Source organism: Lycium barbarum, chromosome 10 (assembly GCF_019175385.1).
Source record: "Lycium barbarum isolate Lr01 chromosome 10, ASM1917538v2, whole genome shotgun sequence".
Lineage (NCBI taxonomy): Eukaryota > Viridiplantae > Streptophyta > Magnoliopsida > Solanales > Solanaceae > Lycium > Lycium barbarum.
In genome coordinates, this window is record NC_083346.1 from 45,354,485 (window position 1) to 45,365,167 (window position 10,683).

At 37.9% G+C, this 10,683-nt stretch overlaps 1 long non-coding RNA gene across 1 annotated transcript; it reads right to left on the reverse strand.

Moving 5' to 3' along the window:
• Positions 1-5,910: 5,910 nt before the first annotated feature.
• On the reverse strand, positions 5,911-8,179 carry LOC132613767 (uncharacterized). Its single transcript, XR_009572098.1, has 3 exons — positions 8,098-8,179; positions 7,157-7,207; positions 5,911-6,089 (listed from the first exon to the last, which is right to left on the reverse strand). It is a non-coding gene; the product is annotated as an uncharacterized LOC132613767 (long non-coding RNA).
• Between the last annotated feature and the right edge of the window lie 2,504 nt (positions 8,180-10,683).

The window sequence follows — 10,683 nt, forward strand, 5'->3', positions numbered from 1 at the left end:
TAAATAAATAAGTCCAAAGATGACTTATTAGTCATATTAGTCATCTTCACTCTTTAGAAAGTTCAAGAAACTTGGAGGAGGAGCAAGAGCAAGGGCCATATTCGGCCATAGCTTCCAAACAAGAACCTTGGAAAACAATTGTTCAAAAATTATTTTCTACTAATTGGAAGGTCCCTAGCAAAGTGAAGTAATTATTGGAGCAAGAAAAGCATCTATTCTTGCAAGGAGCAACTTTAGCCAAGAAGGAAGATAAGTGGAAGAGGTAAGAATTAATATTCTTTTATATGATATAGATGGTTTGTATATGTTGTAGAATGAAGAAATGGATGAAATTCATGAAAATATGTGTGTGGAAGTGGTGGCCGAAAATAGGGGTGATGTTGTGAGATGTGATGAATTGATTTTATTTAGCATTTTGATTGTTGTTGTGTTGTGGATTTTATGATGTTAAATGAAGATTTAATGGCTTGAAATGAAGTTGTAATCGTTTGTGGATTATGGAAGAAGTTAATGTGATATTAGTATGGTTCCTTATAATTACAAGAATAGAGTTGCTAATGTGTAGGTTGTAAATGTAATTCATGAATTTGAAGGTGAGACATGTGGTTGGAAGATTGTAAGTTGGGTTATTGTGTTTGAATTTGAAAGAAGGAAATGTGTTGTTATCATCCTTATTGAATTTGGAAGGTTTCGGGTGAAGTAATGTGTTGATTGGGTTGTTTGGAACATTATGTGAATTGTTTGAAGTATTCTTTAATCATGTTAGAATGATCTCGGACTAACACTTGAATATGAGATCATTGGTATTGGCTTAATTATATGTGATTGAATTGAATATAAATGAAATGCCGTTGGATTGTGTGACGAAGGTTGTTAATGTTAGAATATATTTTTGAAATAATTGTTGACGTTGGAGATGTGATTGTTGATATTGTTGTTGATAATTTGGCCGAGTTGAATTCTCGGATTGTTGTTGATAAAATTGGCCGAGTTAGATACTCGGGGATGGTGTATTTACAGGGGAAATGCTGCCGAAATTTCGGTAGAATATAAATAAATTCATTTGAAAGACTTAGACAAGTATATGTCAATGAATCTAATGATTATGTAAATCTTCTTTTGTATGTAGACTAGCAAACTTGGGTAAATAAGCGTAGCTAATAGGACGTGGAGCAGGTATGTAAGGCTTACCCTTTCTTTCTTTGGCATGTCCTAGAGCCACATAAGGTATGATATGATATGCACTTTGGGGGTAATTCTACTCTTGGATTCTGAGTTTTGTCCCTAAAGAGTTCTGTATGCGTTAATGTCCGAAGTTCTGTTTGATATGTTTTCGAATGGCATTCGAAAGATAATTGGTACGATCAATGTTTTGATTTTCAAATGATAGTACGTTTGATTATTCCATTGAGTCTTTGATAAACTTTGATATATACATATGATTCTAAAAGTTATATTTGATTTGATCTATATGATATCCGAAAGATACTTGATATGATTATTGCTTCGATTTTTCAAAAATGACTTCTGAAATGCTCGTAGAAGGTTCAGTACTTCAAACGTCCATAACTTTCTCATGCTAAGTCGGATTGACCCGAAACTTGTTTCTGAGCCTTCAGGAGTCGGTAAGTATGCTTGTCTATAGAGTCTTGATTTGTGTGCATATGGTTTCGCATTATTATGTTCGTGCAAGCCTCGGTTTGGATTTCACTGAGCCCGGGCCAGGATATGTTCTCGTGCGTACTTCTCTGCATTGTTCACCGCGTCCCTCTCACTTGCGGGCCGGGGCACGATATATATGATATGATGACATGATGATATGATGACGGGGCGGTGGCCAGGATGACATACGATGACTCTATTCACCGCGTCCCACAAAAGAGGGCCTGGGCACGTTACATGCATATGTGATACATGACATTGGCATACATGATTTCATTCACCGCGTCCCTCAATGGAGGGCCGGGGCACGTTATATGCAAATATGATATATAATGATGACATACATGATTCCATTCACCGCGTACCTCAATGGAGGGCCGGGGCACATTATATGCATATATGATACGTGGTGATGACATGCATGAATTTACTCACCGGGTCCCTCACTAGAGGGACGGGGCACGTTCTATGATATATGATATATGCTGATGGTATACATGATTTCCATTTATGATTTATGATGACATACATGATTTTCATTTAAAAAGGCAAGTGCTTTGATGCTTTAAAAGGTCATACGCGATTCTGGTAAATCTCTGTTTCAGTTATAATCCTCTTTTCTGTATTCTATGCCTTACATGCTCAGTACATATTCCGTACTAACCCCCTTTCTTCGGGGGCTGCGTTTCATGCCGCGCAGGTACACCCAGATGAGCTGAAGCTATTATAGAAGATGTTCCAGCGGAGTTGGCAAGCGTCACTTGTTCCTGGAGTGCTGCTGAGTCAGAGTATGTGTGCTATGATGTCTGATTAATGTTAGAGACTTTGCAGACAGAGTCGTGGGTATTGGTTGTCAGTTCTGTAAGCGGCTCCATCAGCCGATGTGTCATTTTGTGTTATGATATAAGTTCAATATGATTACAGACTTTGTTTGATTTGAAAGCAACGAAAAAGAATATTTCTGAAAGTTGTACTATGCATTTCATCTTCATTTGATTTAAAAAGTCCAAAGGATTATGTATGTAATAAGAGTCAGCGGGTACGCTCGGCTCCGAATATGGGGTCGGGTGCCCATCACACCCTAGTAAGGTTAGGGTGTGACAATTTCATCAGAGTTTCAAGGTTAAGCGTGCCGGGGTGAGAGAAATACTAGGATGGGTGACCCCCTGGGAAGTGTACAAAAGTCCTATAAATTTAGACATAAAACATGAATAAGAAGCTAAAGTAGACTAAGAGAAATTAGGGTGTGCAGAGTAGTTGGAAACCTTAAGAGGTCGCGTAGAACGAGGCAGACTAGACTGGTGAAGAGAAAGAAAGTGCATTACCGCTCTAGAATTAGGATGAGTTTAAGTAGCGCTTGGAAATACCTTGCAAGCGAGGCGTTAGAAAGTGTACATATGTATGCATATAATATCCCACATATGGCTGTATCATCTGGTATGTGTATCCGGTAACCGGCGTTGCGGTATCTTGAAGGCATTAATCGAACAAGGTAATAAAGTGCAAGTGACAAAAGAACGCTACCAGGTAAGCTGATTTACATTCACTACCGGATAGGTTTGGAGAGTTCTAATGCAATGACATTTGGAAAAGAAAGAAAGTGAAAATACGGAAGGTAAGGAGATCAAAGTGTTGAGAAAGTAAAAAGTAAGAAACATGAGTGAGCGAAGCCTCCGAGAGAGACGACGGGCAAAACGCGAGACTATTTGGGTAACTACTCAAAGGTAGGCATGCGAAAGGGATAAAGTGTGGTAGTATGGAACAAAAGAGGAATGGTGTCATGACCCGGTTAGGGGCCGTGACAGGTACCCAGGGCTAACCACCGAGCACCGCTCGTGCCATCACCTATTAAGCTTATTTAGCAATCATTTATCCGATTCATGCTTAATTTATAATAAAATCCATTTTCATTTAGAAACGAAATGCTTTTATACATACGAGCCCTTAGGCTAGCAAAATAATATACACACACACAGATATATATATATATATATATATATATATATATATACATAATGACCATGCCATGAAACCACACGACCCACGACGAGTATCTACGAGCCTCTAAGAGATGATATCTACAACTGTACACAAAAGAATCATCATAGGCACCTCCAGGACAATGGAGGGCTTTCAGTCAGCTAGCAGCCTCTAAGAATTCGGAGCAAGATCTCCTCCCTGTCTGCCTGTGGGCATGAACACAACATCCAAAGAAAAAGGACGTCAGTACGAATATTGTACTGAGTATGTAAGGCAGGAATGAAATAAACAAACAGAATAGAAAGATCATGAGTCATGGGACAAGATATAACCTGCACACATGTCATAGGCAATCGTATTATTATCATATTTCACATTTTACACAATCATAGTACCCATGTTATCACATCCCATACATCATCACGTACGTCATCATATGCCTCATCACATCATAATCTGTATCGTTACCCGCGTCCGGGTAACCCTCATATGCCGCCCACTAGTGGTGATCATGCCCGGCCCTCTCGGCTCGGTGTAAACATCGCAGCCCGCATTAGCGGTGACATGCCCGGCCATATAGGCGCGGTGGAATCATACGCAGCCCGCAGTAGCGGTGACATGCCCGGCCATATAGGCGCGGTGGAAATCTTATCATCACAACAGCAATCCTAACACATCATTATTATACATCTCAAGCCATAGCATCATGTTATCATTTCTTAGTGTTCCACGTATCCCATAGTGTTACAAGTTAGCATTACTTATCATCCTATTGTCATAACATACAATAGCATTAAGAGAATTCATTAAGCTTTAAGACAACCATACTATGTCAGGGTGACGTAAGGTCGTGAACCCCCGATTGTATTATGGAAATTTATGAGTATCATGCCTCGCCTTGAAGGGAAGAAAACGTAAGGCGAGTGTTAACAATAATAGCATCATTAGCATTATAGGAACATCATGCCACAATTTCTTGAGTCTCTAGACTCTAGCTCATTGTCATCACTATCATGCTCATAGGGGATTTAATATATAGAAGGACTCTTAAGCTTCATCTTATAGAAGGATTTGTGGAAAGCTTGAAGGATTCATGCCTTTTGAAAGAAGAGTTAAGCCTCACATACCTTTTCCATTTAAGCAATTTAGCGTTTGCTTATTCTCCTTCAATGTCACGCCTCTACCTTCAAAGAGGATTCGTACGATCGTTAGTTAACCAACTATAAGAATGCACTACTATTCCTAGAGAAAATTGGGAAGCATTTCCTTTGTTTATACTAATTTTCCCGTATTCCATATCAACTCCCAATCACCCACAATAACAATCATAATATAGCAAATCACAATTATCATTCATATACAATGGCCATGATTCACCATTACTCTTCATTTTTCCCCACATTTATGGTTTTGGGTTCGCTATCGTATTTTCCCATGTATCACACTTATCTCATGGTCTACATGTCATTTATAACATATTCATACTCACAACACACTAACATTCATGATTCAATTCAACTACCACTCACTCATGACACTATTCACTCTTGAAAGACCCATTTGCTATGTTTTTCTACAATTCGGGTAACTTAGCCTTCCAATACCTTAAACAACATAAAATGGTCATTACACTTACCTTGGATGATGGTTGAACAAGTCTTGAGTGGAGTTTCTCTTCTTAGCACCAAAGCCCTAGCTCACCTCCTTTGGTTTTCTTGAGGAAGATGAACTTTTCTTGAGTTTCACACACTTTGATTCATGGATTATGTGTTGTTGATCTTGGTATTCCTTTGATTCTCTTGAATTATTGTGGATGAAGTTCTTTGAAGTGTTCTAGAGAGTTCTTGAATTGGAAAGATGATAAATGAAATAAAACGAGCTTGGGGTCCCTTATACTTAACTTAAAGATCTAATTTTTGTGAACAGTATTCGGGGTGTACAGTGGCCGTAAACCCAGTTTACGGACCGTATAGTGGTTTATAGTCCGTCCTTCATGGCCGTAATTAAGCATATCAAAAACAGAATGGTCTGCTGGTGTCACGACCCAACCCCGTGGGCCGCGACCAGTGCCCGAGCTGGGCACCCATACGTACCCGATACCCAAATTAACATATTAACAGATAATAATATAATAATAATAATAATAATAATAGTGGACGCTACATAATTTAGCAGAAAAGCAGACTTGGCACACATAGGCCGATAAGGCCATCATAGAACAAAGTATCCCAAACATATGTACAGAACCCACACAGATATATCCACAGACCTCTACAGAACATAACATAATCATAAGACGGGACAGGGCCCCGTCATACCCAGAACAATGTACATATCCAGATAGCAGTGACAGACTGTACCAAAAGATGGGCTCTGAAGAAGAGAGCGCCCCAAAATAGCAGAAATGGGATCCTAAACGTGTGGATCAGCGAACCTGTCGTCTGTACCTGCGCGGCATGAAAACGCAGCCCCCGAAGAAAGGGGGTCAGTACGAAATATGTACTGAATATGTAAAGCGGAATCACAGAAGTCAAATCATAATGATTTCAGAAAATGAGTACAAAATCCAGAGTGTCAAATGCATATTTCCAAAATAGACAGAATGTGTACAGAAACATATGTCATATCATATCCGGTCCCTGCCACGGGACTCAGCAGACAGAACGTGGCCACCCTCCCGACGCTGGTGCCACAATACAGAGGAATCAGAAAAAGGGGCGTGGCCCCGTATCATAAAATGTCATATCAAAATGGCCATAACAGATCAGATCAGAATAGGCGGACATGGCACATCATACTCCACAGACCCATGTACGCGTATACCTGCCCCCTCACATCGGGACGCGGCGAACAATGCAGAGAATCACGTTTGACAACATATCCTGGCCCGGGCTCAGTGTGGGAAACATTGGGACATCCACGAATGGAGTAGTGAGAAACTAATGCAATTTAAAAATATCATAAATGTTTTCAAAGACTCGATGAAGCGTATCAAAGCCAAACAGATCCAATGGAGTCGGACGGGATCATAATAAATGCATTTCGGATATCATAATAAATTACAGAAGTATAACTTTCCCGAAGTCATTCCGGGTGTCAAAATAATTTATAAGATTTAATAGAATATTTAAAACAATGTTTATTAGGCGATTAGTATGATAGTCAAAACATTTCTTTCAAAAATCGCCTAAAAAGGAAGCTTTAGTACATTAAGGGCAAAACCGGGAATAGTGGGCCCGCCTCGGGACAAATAAGGCGGCGGGCTCAAATTGTGCCCTCTAAGCTTATAGTATCACTTAAAAAGGTTCTACAAACATTCTATGACTTTCCAAGTAATTTGTAGCAAAGTTGCATAATTTTCCGGAAAAGCATACTAAAGTGGTTCAATTCCACTGAAGGAAAAACTGAGATTTTCTCTTGCGGATTCCGAGGGCCAAGAGGTCCTTCGAGGCCCGGATCCGACCCTAACACACTAAGGGCATGCCAAGGGAAGAATTGGGGTTGCTTTACGTACCTTTCAAGCTCTTTACGCCTTTCCAAACTCACTTCCCGTTTCGTCGAAAAACTGCAATTGGTCAAGTTTACCAATTGTGAGCCATGAATACCAAAGTTCCAACTTAATGCATATTTGTCTACCGAAATTTCGGCAGCACTTCCCCTATACATATAGCACCCCAAGAATTCAACTCGGCTATAAATCATCTACAAAAACCCAAACGACAACATCAATATCAACAATGAACATTAAAAACACAAATATCCTTCAACTAGTCACCTTTCTCACAAGTTGACATAACCTTCATTCTAACCCAAACTTTCAAAATAACATCAATAATTTCACATTCATTAACAATCAAGATCATCATCATATAGTTCTAGAACCATTTCATATCATTTTCCTTAAGTTATACATTCGATATATATAATATACAACTTTCCGTCAAAGTCATAACTTATGCAAACCATCAAATCTTTGGCATACAACTTCATAACATGTTTCCAACTTCCAAATTCATAAATGATCATCACAATTTAACAACCAAACAACTTCATTTCCTTAATGTCGGCAAATCATACTAAAACGACATAAGTTTCTACATTCCAATTCAATACAAACTTATATCATTCTAACTTCATTTACATTACAAACATCACAACAACACTTTAACACTCTAAACAACTCAATTCCTTTCTATCCCAAGCCAAATACACCACACGGCCATATGCCTATTTTTTTCCAACATCAACTAAATTCATCCAACTTTCAATTCCCATATGCATTTCATCACAATCACAACTAGAATATAACATAAATTCAACACATTATCACCACACAACACACACACACCCACGGCTACAAGCCATATTCCAAACCCACCTTGCAAACTTCCATTTTTCCACACAATCAACACATTTCTATATACTACAACACAATAAAAAGGTGGAAATTCTTACCTTTTCTTCAAGTCTTCTTCACTTGGAGATATGATCACTTTGGTGATTCTAATGCTTCCCACTCCAAAACAACTATACCAAGTTACAAAGGAACCTTGACTTAGTAGGAAATCAACAAGAAATAAATTTTTGGAGCAATATTTTTGGGGGTGAATTTCCCCTAGCTTCACCCGAAACCCCCCCTTTGTTTGGCTCTTGTTCTTGACTTCTTATCTTTAGTCTTCTAATGGATAGAGATAACTATATATAATATAATTCCTTATGTTAATTAATCACATGGAAATTTAATAAAAATTGTGGGTTTGGGCCACACCATGGCCGTCCACTTCATATGCATTGGGCCTTAAATTCCATTCCATTATTTTTGGCCCAGTGACTTATAGTCCACGTTTTGTAATTCCCGAGACTAATTTCCAAAATTCCAAAATTGCCCTTAGCCTTGTCCCACACTTTCATGACTCTATTCTTTCATGCATAACTCCTATGTTCAACAAAATATCAAATTTGACCTTATATCTCAAAAATCCAATATAATTCAAGTCTTTCCAAACGTGTGAAAACACGGGATATAACAGTTGGGATCATGGTGGTTTATGGTCACAGCTTACGGGCCGTATTTCAAATTACGGTCCGTAAACTGAGTCATATTTTACCATTTCAACATTTGACAGAAAGTTGAAATTGTTATATCCCGTATTTTTGTGCATTCGGATAATTGAAGATAATTGCTGGAAGTTAAGGACAAGGTTATATTTTAATTTTGTTTAGCACACAAGTTGCTTATGAAAATTTTGATGTGGAAATATTAAGAAAGACTAGGGGCAAAAAGGAAAATTCGCAAGATGGCTCATAGAAAATATGGAGGAAGGCTAAGGGCAAACTTGGAATTTGGAAAATAAATTTTCATGAACTACAAAAAAAAAAAAGGAAAAAAAAGTGGGCTTGAAATAAAAGGGGCCAAAGTGGCCGTCTAAATGAGTATGGGCCAAGGCCCCTATGGAAGATAAATAAATATAACCCAAAAGATGACAAGTTGCCATAATTTTCATCTTCTTTCCTTAGAAAAATCAAGAAACTTGGAGAAGACCCAAGTAGAAGGCCATTCGACCAAGCTTGGTTGGACAAGAACCTTGGAAAAAAAAATCTCAAAAATTATTTTCTACTAATTGGAAGGTCCCTAGCAAGGTGAAGTGGTCATTGGAGCAAGTAGAACATATATTCTTGCAAGCTACAAATTCTAGTCAAGTGAGAAGTTAAAGGAAAAAGGTAAGAATTAATCATCTTTTATATGTTATGGATGGTTGTGTATGTTGTAGTATGTAGAAATGGGTGAAATTCATGAAAATATGGATTATGTGTTGTGGCCGTGTGGTTGTGGTATGGTATGGAAAAGAATAAATCAATTTTTCTTAAGTATTTTGGTTGTTGTTGTAATGGAATCTATGATGGAAATGAAAGTTTAATGATTCTAGTGAAGTTGTAAGTGTTGGAGAGTTGTTTTAGAAGCTAATGTGATTTTAATGTCACTTTTTGTATTTATGGAAGGTAATGTTGTTAATGTGTGAATTGTTAGTATAATTCATGAATTTGAAAGGAAGAAATGTGTTGTTATTGTTCTTGTTGAATTTGGAAGGTTTCGGATGGAATGGCATATTGGTTGGATTATTGTGAATATTATGCGGATTGTTTGAAGCGTTCTTGAACACTGTTTGAATGGTTTCGGATTAGTACTTGAATGTGTGAGCAAATATGAATTGAATATAAGTGAAACGCCGTTGAAGTTTGTAGAAAGAAGTTGCTAATGTTAGTATACGTTTTGAATTGATTGTGGCTATTGTTAGAATGACTGTTGGTATTGTGTTGGTAAATTGGCCGAGTTGAATTCTCGGATTTGTTGTTGTATGTTTGGCCGAGTTGAATTCTCGGGGATGTTGCATTTACAGGGGAAATGCTGCCGAAATTTCTGTAGATAAAGTGTTGGTTTATAATTGGACTCTTAAGTGTTATGGCTAATGTTTGGTATATATGAATATTGTTGTAGATCTTGCGAAGCGAAAGACTTAAGTTCGGCTTAGCATAGAAAGCGGGCAAGGTATGTAAGGATAACCTTTCTTTCTTTTGGCATGATCTTTATGAAACGAGCAAATGACGTATATGTATGATTCTAAAGAAATTCCTGCTCTTAGAGCCACTAGGATGGCTAACGTTCTTGATTTCCATAAGCTACCTCATATGATTTTGATGCGTATATATGATGACCGAATATCTAGTTGATATGTTTCCGAATGGTATTCGAAAGATAATCGATATGACTAAAGTCTCGATTTTTCAAATGCTAACACGTTCGACTATTCCATTGAGTCTTTGATATATTTTTATATGTACATATGATTCCAAAGGTTATATTTGATTTGATCTATACGATATCCGAAAAATACTTGATATGATTATTGCTTCGATTTTCCAAAAATGGCTTCTGAAATGCTCGTAGAAGGTTCTGTACTTCAAGCGTCCATAACTTTCTCATACTAAGTCGGATTGACCCGAAACTTGTTTCTGAGCCTTCAGGAGTCGGTAAGTATACTT